The sequence below is a fragment of the Ctenopharyngodon idella genome, chromosome 14 (genome assembly GCF_019924925.1).
Source record: "Ctenopharyngodon idella isolate HZGC_01 chromosome 14, HZGC01, whole genome shotgun sequence".
NCBI lineage: Eukaryota > Metazoa > Chordata > Actinopteri > Cypriniformes > Xenocyprididae > Ctenopharyngodon > Ctenopharyngodon idella.
In genome coordinates, this window is record NC_067233.1 from 9,455,406 (window position 1) to 9,467,665 (window position 12,260).

Sequence of the window (12,260 nt, forward strand, 5' to 3'; positions counted from 1 at the left end):
GAGCTCAGTGTAATCTCAGATTCATATTGAGACTTATTACACGGCTTTCTGGAATCCTTGATTATGATTGGTCGATTGTGGTTTCTTGCTGACAAATATTTGGGTATAATGGCTGTGTAATTGACTGCTGTCCCAGGCAACCTATTTCAGCATAGCTGTGCTAGTTTTAGCATCTTCTAACCCCCAGAGTGTCTTTCTTCACACATAATGAATAAAATATTTATTTGTTTGGCTGGTTGTTTGTTTGGGTGGGTGTATAATAAACCCCTTCAAAACCTGATCTCCCTATCTGGGTTTATTTTGTGATAATGACCAGATAAATGTACATTTATTAATTAATACTCAACCTCTTGCAGTCTCGGACAGCATATTATAAACATGAATTCCGAAGAGGGGGTGGGAAAGAAAGAAAGAGACACAGACATCAAAAAGGAGGAAAAACTCATTGTCTAAGATATTGAGGTCTCAACCGAGACAATTGGGCTCTGTAAAAAAAAAAAGAAGAGTTTTGGCACAGAGCTTTGTTCTTAGCCCTCACTCTTACTGCTTCATTAATGTCAGAATTATTATTATTCCACTGGCTTTCAGAAATGAGAGCGCCTGCAGCCAAAGGACTACTGTGTTTTCGTGAGGCAGCAGACGAGAGCGCAGAGTGGCAGAATCAAAGGAATTTCAAATGCTATTTACTCTTCGACCTCCTATTCAGACAGCTCACACTGCATGAGCGTCTGCTTAGATCACAAACTATGCAGGGTGGAAAAAAGGAAAGAATGTAAAAAGATGAAAAGAGAAACTTTGTGTAATGCATTCGCCGTGCAAATGGAAGCTTGAAGCTTGGTTGTCCAAAGAGAGATACATTAGGAGATGCTTACATACTCCAACTTAAAGGGACGGTTCACCTAAAAATAAAAGTTCTGTCATCATTTGCTCCAAATCTGTATATTTTCATATGTGGAACACAGCAGAAACATATTTTGAACATATTTTGTTCTATCCAAAACAACATTAAAAGCATTTATTTTTATAGCGCCTTATACAACAGAAATGGTTTCAAAGCAGCTTCACAATAATAAACAGGAATGTAGGACAGGAAGCAGCTGTAACAAGACAATAGTGTAGTGATGATTCAGTTCTGTTCAATAACTGTAGTTCATTCATTATGAAACATGTTCAGTTCATCTATAAGCAGCTCTACAGAAGACAGTTCAATGTTGATTCAGATCAGTTCAATAACAGTGTCGATGTTGCAAATTAAGCTATAACACGACGCGTCAAAAGATAATAGAACCCATTTTAATCAGTGAAATTGTCTACACTGGATGCGGCGCGACACGACACAACAAATTTCCGACAGTAAACGGATTCCCTGTCCTATTTCTGACGTTGTCCAAGTGCTTTGCAATGGTCGGTTTGTCGCGTTCAGTGTAGACATCTTTTAGCTGTTGCGGCGCGATGCAAATAGTTTTTTGGGTAAACTATCCCTTTAAAACACTGATTCATGAAGACTGTTTGGACAGTAGACATGCGAAAGCAACAAAATTGCATATCTGAATCACTCTGTCACCTTCCTCATAATTTTAATGCTGAAATGAGTTAGGAAAAGAAGAAGAGGCAACAATTTATTCATGCACTGCAGTACAGTGGTGGCTGATCCCCAAGGTTTTAGAACAGGTGGTGTGTTCGGAGCTGAGGTCTGTTGGAGAGAGCAAAGGCAAATCAAATAAAGAAAGTTTTGAGAGCATTAGCATGCCAAGCAGGCATCCCAGAAGGCTGTGTAGAAGTGATGCCTTGCCTGGGATACTTGGATACTTGTTTCTGGGGTAAAAAAAAAAAAAAAACATCACGCTGGAAAAAAAGGCAAGGGCCATCAATAATGCAGAAGGTCAGATCTACTCTGACTGTACTGCTCAAATCAAAGCTGGCTGCAGCTCAGATTCATAAAAGGAATTCAGTCCTCTGGATTTAAAGTTGTGAAACTACAAACGGGTATTCTTAACAGAGACGTCCCCCCTTGAGGCGTTTTTACCTTTTGCCAAAACTTTGCATTCAACTTAAAGGGATAGTTTATTCTGTTATTATTCTATTGTATAGACAAAAAATACAATGCAAGTCAATGGGAACCAAAACTGGTTGGTTACCAACATACTTCAAAATATCTTTCCTCACAGTAGAATGAAATTCATATAGGTTTGGAATGACATGAGAGTGAGTAAGTAATGACAATTTTCATTTTTGGGTAAATCATCCCTTTAAAGGCACAATATGTAAATTTTCGCCACTAGAGATCACTTACTCAAAACAAAGGTGTAGCTTGATGACACCTTGATTTCCTGGAATCATGGGAGGTATTGTCTTAACGTCTACAGCCGGTGGAAACGAATCCGACGGGACTCGGGCAGAAATCATGTTCATGGATGAGATTTTTAACGTTGCTGTAGTATGAAGCAGAGCAGGGCCGAGTGCTGTGCGAGCAGAAACGAGGCCGCTGGAGCGATTGCTAATGAGAGATGAACGCGACACGCATCTCGAGAGCAGCGGAACTTTTATTATGCCGCTTCTTCCGGTCAAGCATATGAGGTTATGCAGCGCTGTTTTATCATATTAGATACATTTGCGTGTTGAAAGTTGTTATAGTGCTACTCTGCGTTCACTCGGCAGCTACTGTGAGACACTTAATGCACACTGCAGTAAGCTAGATCGATATTAGGCATGGTAAAACATGGTACTCGCTGTAAATCAAGAAAACGAGATTTAAACAATAAGACTTACTGTGTTGAGCTATTTAACATGATTAGTTTTCTGTTGATGAATGTGTCCTTCCAAACAGTTGCTAACTTGTCTAATAAAACACATACCCCTGGTTTCACAGACAGGGCTTAAGCTAGTCCCAGACTAAAATGCATGTTTGAGCTGTTTTAACTGAAAGCAACTTGCACTGACATATCTTAAAATATGTCAGTGCCATTGTTTTGTCTCAAGATGCACATAATTTTTTTTTTTTCTAGTGAATGTTTAAAAGCTACTTAAATACAATAATTGAACTAAGGCCTAATCCTGGCTTAATCTAATATATTAATAGCGTAATATACCATAATATATTAAAGCGCCTTTGGTGTTTCCATGGTTTCTACAGAATAAAACTGGAAATCGAGGGTAACGCGGGTATGACGTCATTGATAGGCGACGCACTGACAAGGTCCGTGTCTTGGTTAAAATTGCTTATTTCTCTGGATTTAAACATTCTTGGAAATATTTGGGATAATGTAAGTACACAAGTTAACAAAATATATAGCACTGTTCTAGTGGCTTTTGGATATTTTAATCCAAAAATCTTACATATTGTGATTTTTGGACAAGTGATCAAAAGACAAGTGATCAAATTCAGTGTTTTAAATAAACTAAAAATGTTACATGAAAATTACGTAATATTCTTATTAATCAAATTAGATACACAGAGAAAAGTAAGAATTTAAAGATTCTGCTGTGATAAATAATATATATATTTTTGTTTCATTTAGTGTAATGTTACAGAAAGTTCTGTGTTTTCCCCACTGTTCACTAAACTTAACAGAACTTTGGTCACAAATGTGTACAAGAGTCAATCGCAAAAAAAAAAGAAAGAAGTTATTTTATAATTAATCACATTAAATTGCGAGCCCTGGTTTTTATCGTTAGTGCTAAAGTCCTGTAAGAAACTGACTAGCAGAAGATGAGCCAGCACATGTAAAGTCAGTTCCTTCCGGCTGACTCTACCTCAGCCTGCTCCACTGAGCCACACTCAGCTGTCACCGAAGCTATGCCAGACCTTTACGCAATGCTGCCAAGCAAGGCAAAATACATCAGATGTCTCCTGAAGGAAGCACGGTATTAGCATGGGAAATGAAAACCGCCTGCCACGGTAAATGGGTTTTGCGTATGATCTTCCGCAGGAAACTTAGCAAAGTAATCAGACAGCTTGCGCAACCTCCACGTCTATTTCTACGTGCCAGAAGCAAAGTGGAGATGATTAGTGCTATTTTTGAGCAGTTGCTAAGCTTAGCATCACACGTTCTAGAATGGGTCAGACTGATGCGAAGAGTTCTGACAGTCGACTGTGATACAGCTGTCACCTCTGAGCTGAGGTGGAAGACGGTGCTATTTGCTCGCCCATCAGGCTGGATGAGTTTCCTTTGTTCCTTTCTCTCTTTTATCTTGTATCTCATTTTCACTCTGTTGAATTAGCATTTACAGGGTCATCTGCCCCTCATTTCCAACCATTTCCATTTATATCTGTCTGACTGGGATTCGATATAGGTCAGCGGCCCCTCACGCAGCCTGTGCCCGGGTCCCGCTGCCAGGATGAAAATAGAAAATGAGTTATTAATATGCTTAGGTAGTGTGTAATTCAGCAGCTCATGATTATTGCAGAGGGAATCCTGGTGGAAAACGTGTGTGAGTTTGCAGACATAAAGTGATTTTCATTCTCACCTTGGTGATTAGCTGGACTGAGTTGTGGGCTCAGAGCCATTGAAGAAATGAAAGCATGTCATATAAAAGCGATGAGTGCTTTCTCAGCCCCTCTCATGGAGCGCCATTATAAGCCAGCATCTAAAATGAAACATTTTTAGTATAGATCTGCCTTTTTGTGATTCCATGCTGGGAAGTGTACTGACATTACTAGCAATCTGAATGCTTGAAAATAGTACTCTGTGTCAAATAGATGAATGCTTCATTCTCCATTTAATTGGATGCAGTCTTGCCCAGTGAACTGGGGTTTGGCAGGATATCAGTGTTTTAATAAGCTGTGAATGAGTTTTACAGAGAACAGAAGTGGTCTATTAACTTTATTGAGCTCATTATAGCAGCAAATACTGACCTATGTGGGTTACATAGCAATAAATTTACAGAACAAATAAACATATGCAGTGGCCCCACAAACTATTTGGGCACTTAATATATACTTAATGTATGAATGTCTGCATTATGTACAGTAACAAAACATAAAAAAAGTGAAACCAAACATTTTACTCAAAACTTTAAAGTTTTGGAAAAGTAAGTCTCAGGAAATTCTGAGAAAATACACTATTTGTTTGCAGATATCACTTGGTTTGGTATTTTGCTATCCAAAGAAATGATTTCTAGATTCTTATAAGTGTCTAAAAGTGTCCAAATACTTCTTGAGGCCAGTGTATGCCAGATTTTATGTTTTTTTTGTTTTTTGTTTTTTTGCATGGCTGCTGGAACAACTATGTGAATGTGTTACTCTACGGGTAAAAGTTGGCATTATAGTTTCTTAAAACTTTCTGTAACTGGGCCACCTGTTGTATATATGGTGTCTTTCTTATTTCTGATCTCCACTCACTCAGTCCCATGATGGTAAAGTAGGGTACAATCTTTCAGCAACCCAGAAACGGCAGTAATCTGGGCTAGCCTCATCATGCTGTGCCTGCGTGGCCTCTTTCTGAGATATTAGCCACTTCCTGGCTGAAATCTGGTCCTAGAAGACTGTGATGGTTCAGACTTATTTGTTGTGGTCTCAATTGCGGTGACTCACAGTTTAATCTAATGTATTGTTTAGTAATGGGGTCATCCAAGTACGAATAATTGCTTGTCATGTTACCCAATATGAAAATCTGATCTCTGTCCATGAGTTTTAACAACATGAGGTAGGGCAGATGGCTAATTGTGCAACTTATTTATTTATACTACTGTTCAAAAGTTTGGGGTAATGTAAACAATTTTAAAAGTCATCAAAGCAGCATTTAATTGATGACAAATACATTAAAACAGTAATATTGTGAAATTATTACAATTTAAAATAACTGTTTTCAATTTTAATATATTATAATTTATTCCTGTAATGTCAAAGCTGAATTTTCAGAATCGTTACTCCAGTCTTCAGAGTCACATGATCCTCCAGAAATCATTCTAATATGCTGATTTGGTTGTAACATTGTAAATGTCTTTTCTGGCACTATATATAAATTTTAATGCACCTTTGCTAAATAAATGTATTCATTTCTTTAAAGTCAGCATGAAACAGGAGTTGCAATCTTTTATTCCTTTTTATGATGTATATCCAAGTGAAGCAGATTCACAAACAAGTAAAATGTAGGACGGGAATTGATTTAATCGCTGGATGGTTGTGGTTTGCTATTGCTGTGATGTCATGTGAGTGACAGGTTGTCACCAGTGAACACGTCATCAGAGAAGAGATATTATTGCAAGAGGAAGGGAAGTTACTTTGATTAAAGATGGATTAAAAAATAATGATATGCACTGATGAATAATTTTTAATAAAACTGCAATATAGAGGGTATTCATGTGACGTCACCGTCTGCCAGAGTGACTACAGTTACACTGAGTGGCAGCACTGGTTTTCAGCGTGAATGCCGCGAAAAACGCACAAAACACATCCAAAATGAGAAAGAGCTTTGTGATTGACTGTACAAATAGATTTGACAAGAAATCTGAGGTTTATTTTTACAGACTGCCGAAAGCTACAGAAAAGAGAAGCAAATGGATCGTTCCAATTCACCAAAACAACTGGACTACAGGCAGCAAAACGTGGATTCGTGGTTATCATTTTGTGTCAATATGTTGAATTTTAGGGTAAAATCATACCCTATATATTGTATTGTTATATATTGTATTGACAACTCATCAATTAAATATTTACCGTCTTATATTCAGCATAATTGGATGTTTTTAAAAATACACTGACAAAAACTATACAAGTTTTAGGGCTGGACGATATATGTAACATTGATATAAGTGATCACCTGGATTTAGACCTACATATATTGTATTTTATATATATAATGTTTTAACAGGCAAATTTGCTTTATGTATTCCCCAGTATCAAAATCAGGCATATATAAATGTCAGGAAAAATGATTCCTGGCTGCATAATTCATTATCCATGAATTACTGGGTCTTTGGTAAGTTGTAAGGAATGCTGTAAAGTCCAGCCATTAGTTTAATCATTTGATCTACTCGTGTTTTTTTCCATTTACGCAGTTTCCCCTATTAAATCCAGTCATGCAGCAGGCTCCTTTGCCACTCAGTCTGACTGAGGGGGCGTGTTCCGGCGGGAAAGTGACGCCTCTATTCCATAAAACAATAGGAAATGTATTCATGGTGACTTTACACAACAACAACAAAATCTCACTGACCACAGACTTTTGACCAGTAGTGTATTTATTCCTTTTTATTTATTTATTTTTTGTTGCATTCAAGATCTAAAACTGGGGGGACACATTTGAATGGACATGACTGTGGTCGTAGTTTAAGCATCTGCTGTACAAGTATCCTCTCAGAAATGAGACCGTACGGATGTGTAACAGGGTTTGCGGCTGTCTTTGGCTCGCAGCATCACCTGGGGCAGCTCTCTCTCAGGCTCTGTGGAGCTCATACAAATGAAACTAGCGCTTGGATTTCTCATTCAGGTCAGATGGGCCCCTAGCACGGAGCTCCAGTGTTGTGTGCCGTTTCACAGCTCATTTGACTCTGGAGATTGAGACTTCTCCCACTCATCAAAGAGTGCAAGCACTCAGGCCAGGACTGAGATCGGGTTTATGAACTCTTGCTTAAACACAGGAAATGGGCACCTTGTTCACAACACAAATCAGAATCTGTTACATCACTGTAAAAACACTATACTTTCCATATGTTGCAGTTGCGTTACGTTAGGAAACCTGTTTGAAAATGAACATTAATTTTGCAGTTCCTTTTTTTTTATGCTAATGTCTCACTCCAACTTTAAATGTACAGCTTTTTGTATGACCCACATGATAAATGATGACTTAAAGGGTGTCAGAATGACTCCTTTATCTGTTCTGATTGCACTCAATTAAAGTGTCCTCATACTGTGAAGTAGACCGAGCGGCCATCTGTAATTACCTTCTCTGATTATTGATGCTTACAGTTCTGTTCCTATGAGTCAGGACTCACAATATCTATACATAGTGTGTTTCCGAGAGCACTGGAGATGAGTCTGTGAATTGAGTTTTCCTTGAAGCTAAATGGGAATCCCTGGAGGCCCAGAATGAAATTAGCCGTAGTTGTGTACTTGGTCGTTGCAGAATAATCAGCTGCCTGGTTTGTGATGGACTCTTGCTCACCCCAGCTAATGCAGCTGATGGTCTAATGAGGACACAACTGCCTGATAATTGGGGCAGTGTTGACTTTATGATGTATGTAACTGCTTAACCCTGTTATTCGTTATCCACCCTACATCACTGAGATGCAACAGTGTGATGCAACTCTCCAACATTGCAGTTTCTACTGCTGTTTATTAAGGATTCATGTGCAATTATATATATATTCAAATTACATTCATGTAAAAAACATATTTAATATTTAAGTGTAACATTTATGCTTTTCATAAGGGTTAAAAATGAAAAATATGAAGATATTTTTGAGGAAATCTGAGAGCTTTCTGTCCTCCGTAGACAGCTACGCAACTACCACTTTGACACTTCAAAAAATTCATAAAGAGATCGTAAAACTAATCCATATGAATTGAGCGGTTTAGTCCAAAATTTTCTGAAGAGACTCGATCACTTTATATGATGAATAGATTTAATTTAGGCTTTTATTCACATATAAACATTCATCAGTTGTGGTAAACGGAAGCTCAAGCATGTTTGATTGACGCGTGTGAGAACCAATGAGGTTCATTCTCGTGTGTTACACAGCACGCTTGAGCTTCCGCAAGAGGTTTGTTCTCACACGTCAAGCAGGTTAGGTTGAGCTTCTGTTTGTTCACTGATCAATGTTTATATGTGAATAAAGCCTATATTTAATCTGTTCATCATAAAAAGTGATCGTCTCTCTCGATGAATCCACAAAAGCAACACAGCTGTCTGTTGAGAATAAGAAATGTTTTTTTAAAAACCAAATCTGCATATTAGAATGATTTCTGAAGGATCACGTGACACTGAAGACTTGAGTAATGATGCTGAAAATTCAGCTTTACTATCACAGGAATACATTACATTTGAAAATATACTCAAATATAAAACAGTTAAATTGTAATAATATTTCACGATATTACTGTTTTTACAGTATTTTTGTTCAAATAAATGCAGCCTTGGTGAGCATAAACATGAATATTACAGACCACAAACTTTTTAACAGTAGCGTGAATAAATACATAAAGTTGCACAATTAGCCATCTACCCACCCTCATGTTGCTAAAGATATATATATATAATCTTTTTTTTTTTTTTTTTTTTTTTTTTAATTGTACATTTTTATATATAGACATTCCATATAGACTCCAAACATTAAAAACATGGTCACTTTCAACAGAACATTAAGGTTAATTTATTTAGGCATTGATGAAAAGATGTTTTTTATTACATCCTCATTTCATTCATCCTTTTTCTTCTCTTTCTCCTTTTATTTCACTCAATGTCTCTGCATTATTCTTTTCCTTATCATAACCCTTCGATGATGACAAATACGTCTCATCCCTCTCATTTTGTTGGACCCTATTATTATTATTTTCTCAGCCTCTCCCTTTCATCTCTTCCAATTACACTTTATTTTATTTCTCACCATCTAACACTTATTACATCAGCGGCTCAAAGCAGACCGCATGTGACAGGTAACCTGGTTGCGGACATGATTTGAAAATCCCATTTTGCTATTAAGGAGAGTGTGAGAGAGAAAGAGAAAAAAGGGGAAACGGGGGGTAGTAGAGGGTTGAGGATGATACTCCCCTTCCCCCATCTACTATGCTCACACACATGCTCTGATATAGACACTGTCTCCATGACAACGCCTGCCATTGCCATGTTGCTAGTGGCCAGCGCTCAGCAGAAGGCCCTCCTGTTTTTAGCAGCAGTGAGATGCTGTGAACTTGCATGGGCTTGTGGGCCACATTAGGACAACACATACTTCACTTTTACTGCTTTTTCCCCACACCATTTTCAGCTTATCTCTGTTGGTTCCACTTGCTGTCTAAATATAAGTGTTGACAACCAATTTATCGTGCGCAAAGACCTGCCCCCTTTAGTTACTGTTGCTATGTCCGACAAGCCACGCCGGTCTCTTGCCACACATGTTCTCACAGTGAAAAATACATCGCGGAGCAAAGAGGACACTGACAACGCCTCGACAGACAAGGCAGAGAAGGTTACTTTTGATATGAAACAAAGTCTCAAATTTCAAATTTTGTCATTTTTAAAGAAATTTAAACAGTAAATACCGTTTTTATGGCTCTTTAATGTGTCATGACAGATCGCTGTAGCGCCTCAATTCAAGCTGCTCGTGAACCGATCATCTCTTCCTACTAGTTCAAATAAACATGAATGAATATCATAAGGAATGTTGTTTCAACCGCGGAAAGACGTCAATACACACAATTTTTCAAGTTCAAGTCCACCAACGTTAATCGGCTAACTCCCTGACTGCTTTGTCGGACAAAATGGCGGATTCGGCGTTATGAATGGTTAGATCGCCTGTCAATCAAACTCCACATTATCATCATTAGCTGTTTCCATCCAAAGTTGCGAATTTAAGTTATGCGCAAAATGGACAAAACATTTGTAAATAAAGCAGCGTTTCAGTCCCATGTGTTCAAGTGATCAAAATCGTCACTTCCTGGGAAACTGGCACAAAATATCTGTAATAAAGATGGAAGTTGCTACAATTGGGGAAGCCCCTGTGGCTCTTTTTTTCCAACATCATAAATTACTTGAGCCTTAGACAGAGCCCGCATGCGGACAAAACGCTTTAAACGCAAAAAACTGTCATGTTATCATGCATTCATGATATTTGTGAATGTAATCGTGTGAGACAGTTATTGGAGGTATTTTACCTAATCATTTTGATAACAGACTTTGACTCGAACGAACATTTGAGATGCTGTGCAATGAAATTGGTCCACTGGTTAGTCCAGTTATCCAATCACATCCTCTGTTGAGTCACGTGTTTTTTTTTTTTGTTGTTGTTGTTTTTAAAAGAGATAGATTTATTCGGTAAATGTCTGAGTTTACATCGTAGTTTATGCACGCCTCCTTATCAGATAAAAAAAAAAAAATCCGCCGCAATCGAGCACGTGTTTTTATGCTCATTTATATAATTTATGCACATCTTGCCGTTTCCATCCAGCATTTTTTTTTTTAAAACAATATCACAAAATTAAGATAAAAATAGGTAGATGGAAACATATCTATTTAAAATATAGCATTCTAAATACTTATTATACACGAAATCTTACATCTTTAATAGAAAATAGGAATACAGAGGTCAAAGGCTCTTTGCTCTCCATAACTGGCCATGCATCTCAAAGTCCATTAACAACAGCTCCATCTAGTGGCCGTTGATGGCGCTCACAGCCATGATGTCTGCGCATCTCTGAGGGATGATGTAATTCTTTCTGGCTGTATGTTGCTGATATCTGAGCGTTCCCAGGCGTTGAGAGAGGATCAGTATGGCCATCTGTGTGCCTGTGTGTGTCAGCAGGAAGCACACTGCAAACTGGCATAGTTATCACTTGTGTGAGAGTGTGTGTGTGTTCATGTCTTTACTCGGTCATAGCACAGCAAATGTAATAAAACAGGTGCTGTATTGTAGTCATTTCCTCATCTCCAAGGCATTTGCTGCAGCAATGTGGGTCATCAATCCATTTCTGTTTTCATGAACCGTGTGCATTTGTATGAGATGTTCAAACATGCAGAACAAACATTGGTTCGGAGATGCACTTCTTTATGACACCCTTAGTGAAGGGAGGATCTTGTGTTTTGAACCACCTGATGATGTTGTAAAAGCAGCATAGATCTGGTAAATGCAGCTAATGCTCAGAGTATAATGTAGTAGTTAGAGGACAGCAACCACACTAATTGTGCGGCAGTGTCTTTCAGTTTCATCAGAGCTCCTATAATCCATAACCATCAAGCCATTTACAGCGCCTGTGACTTTTGTCTACACTTTATCTCTCTCTCTCTTCCACACACTCACACAGAGAGAGATACACACACATATATGTGTATGCTATCATACATTTTTTTATTTTATACAGGCTCTCTTACTTTTCTTTCTCTACATTAATGTAATTTATTATTGATTATACAATGTATGTAGAAAGGACCCTTTTTGACCTATGCATTCCATCCAGTGAAAAGAAGCAATTTTTTGTTTGTTTTTAAAGAGAAATGTCTTTGCTGTCCTTCCTTTAAAGGTCTTGAAATGCTAAAAATGGGACAAAATTCAACCTTGACATGTTTAAAAATAAAAAATCTGGCAATTTTAAGTTAGCCTAAATAGATTAT

The 12,260-nt window shown here is 37.8% G+C and overlaps 1 protein-coding gene across 6 annotated transcripts in view; it reads left to right on the forward strand.

Annotated features, from left to right (window-relative positions):
* fgf13a (fibroblast growth factor 13a) overlaps positions 1-12,260 on the forward strand; it is a 125,551-nt gene that overhangs the window by 70,711 nt on the left and 42,580 nt on the right. The window lies entirely within an intron of this gene.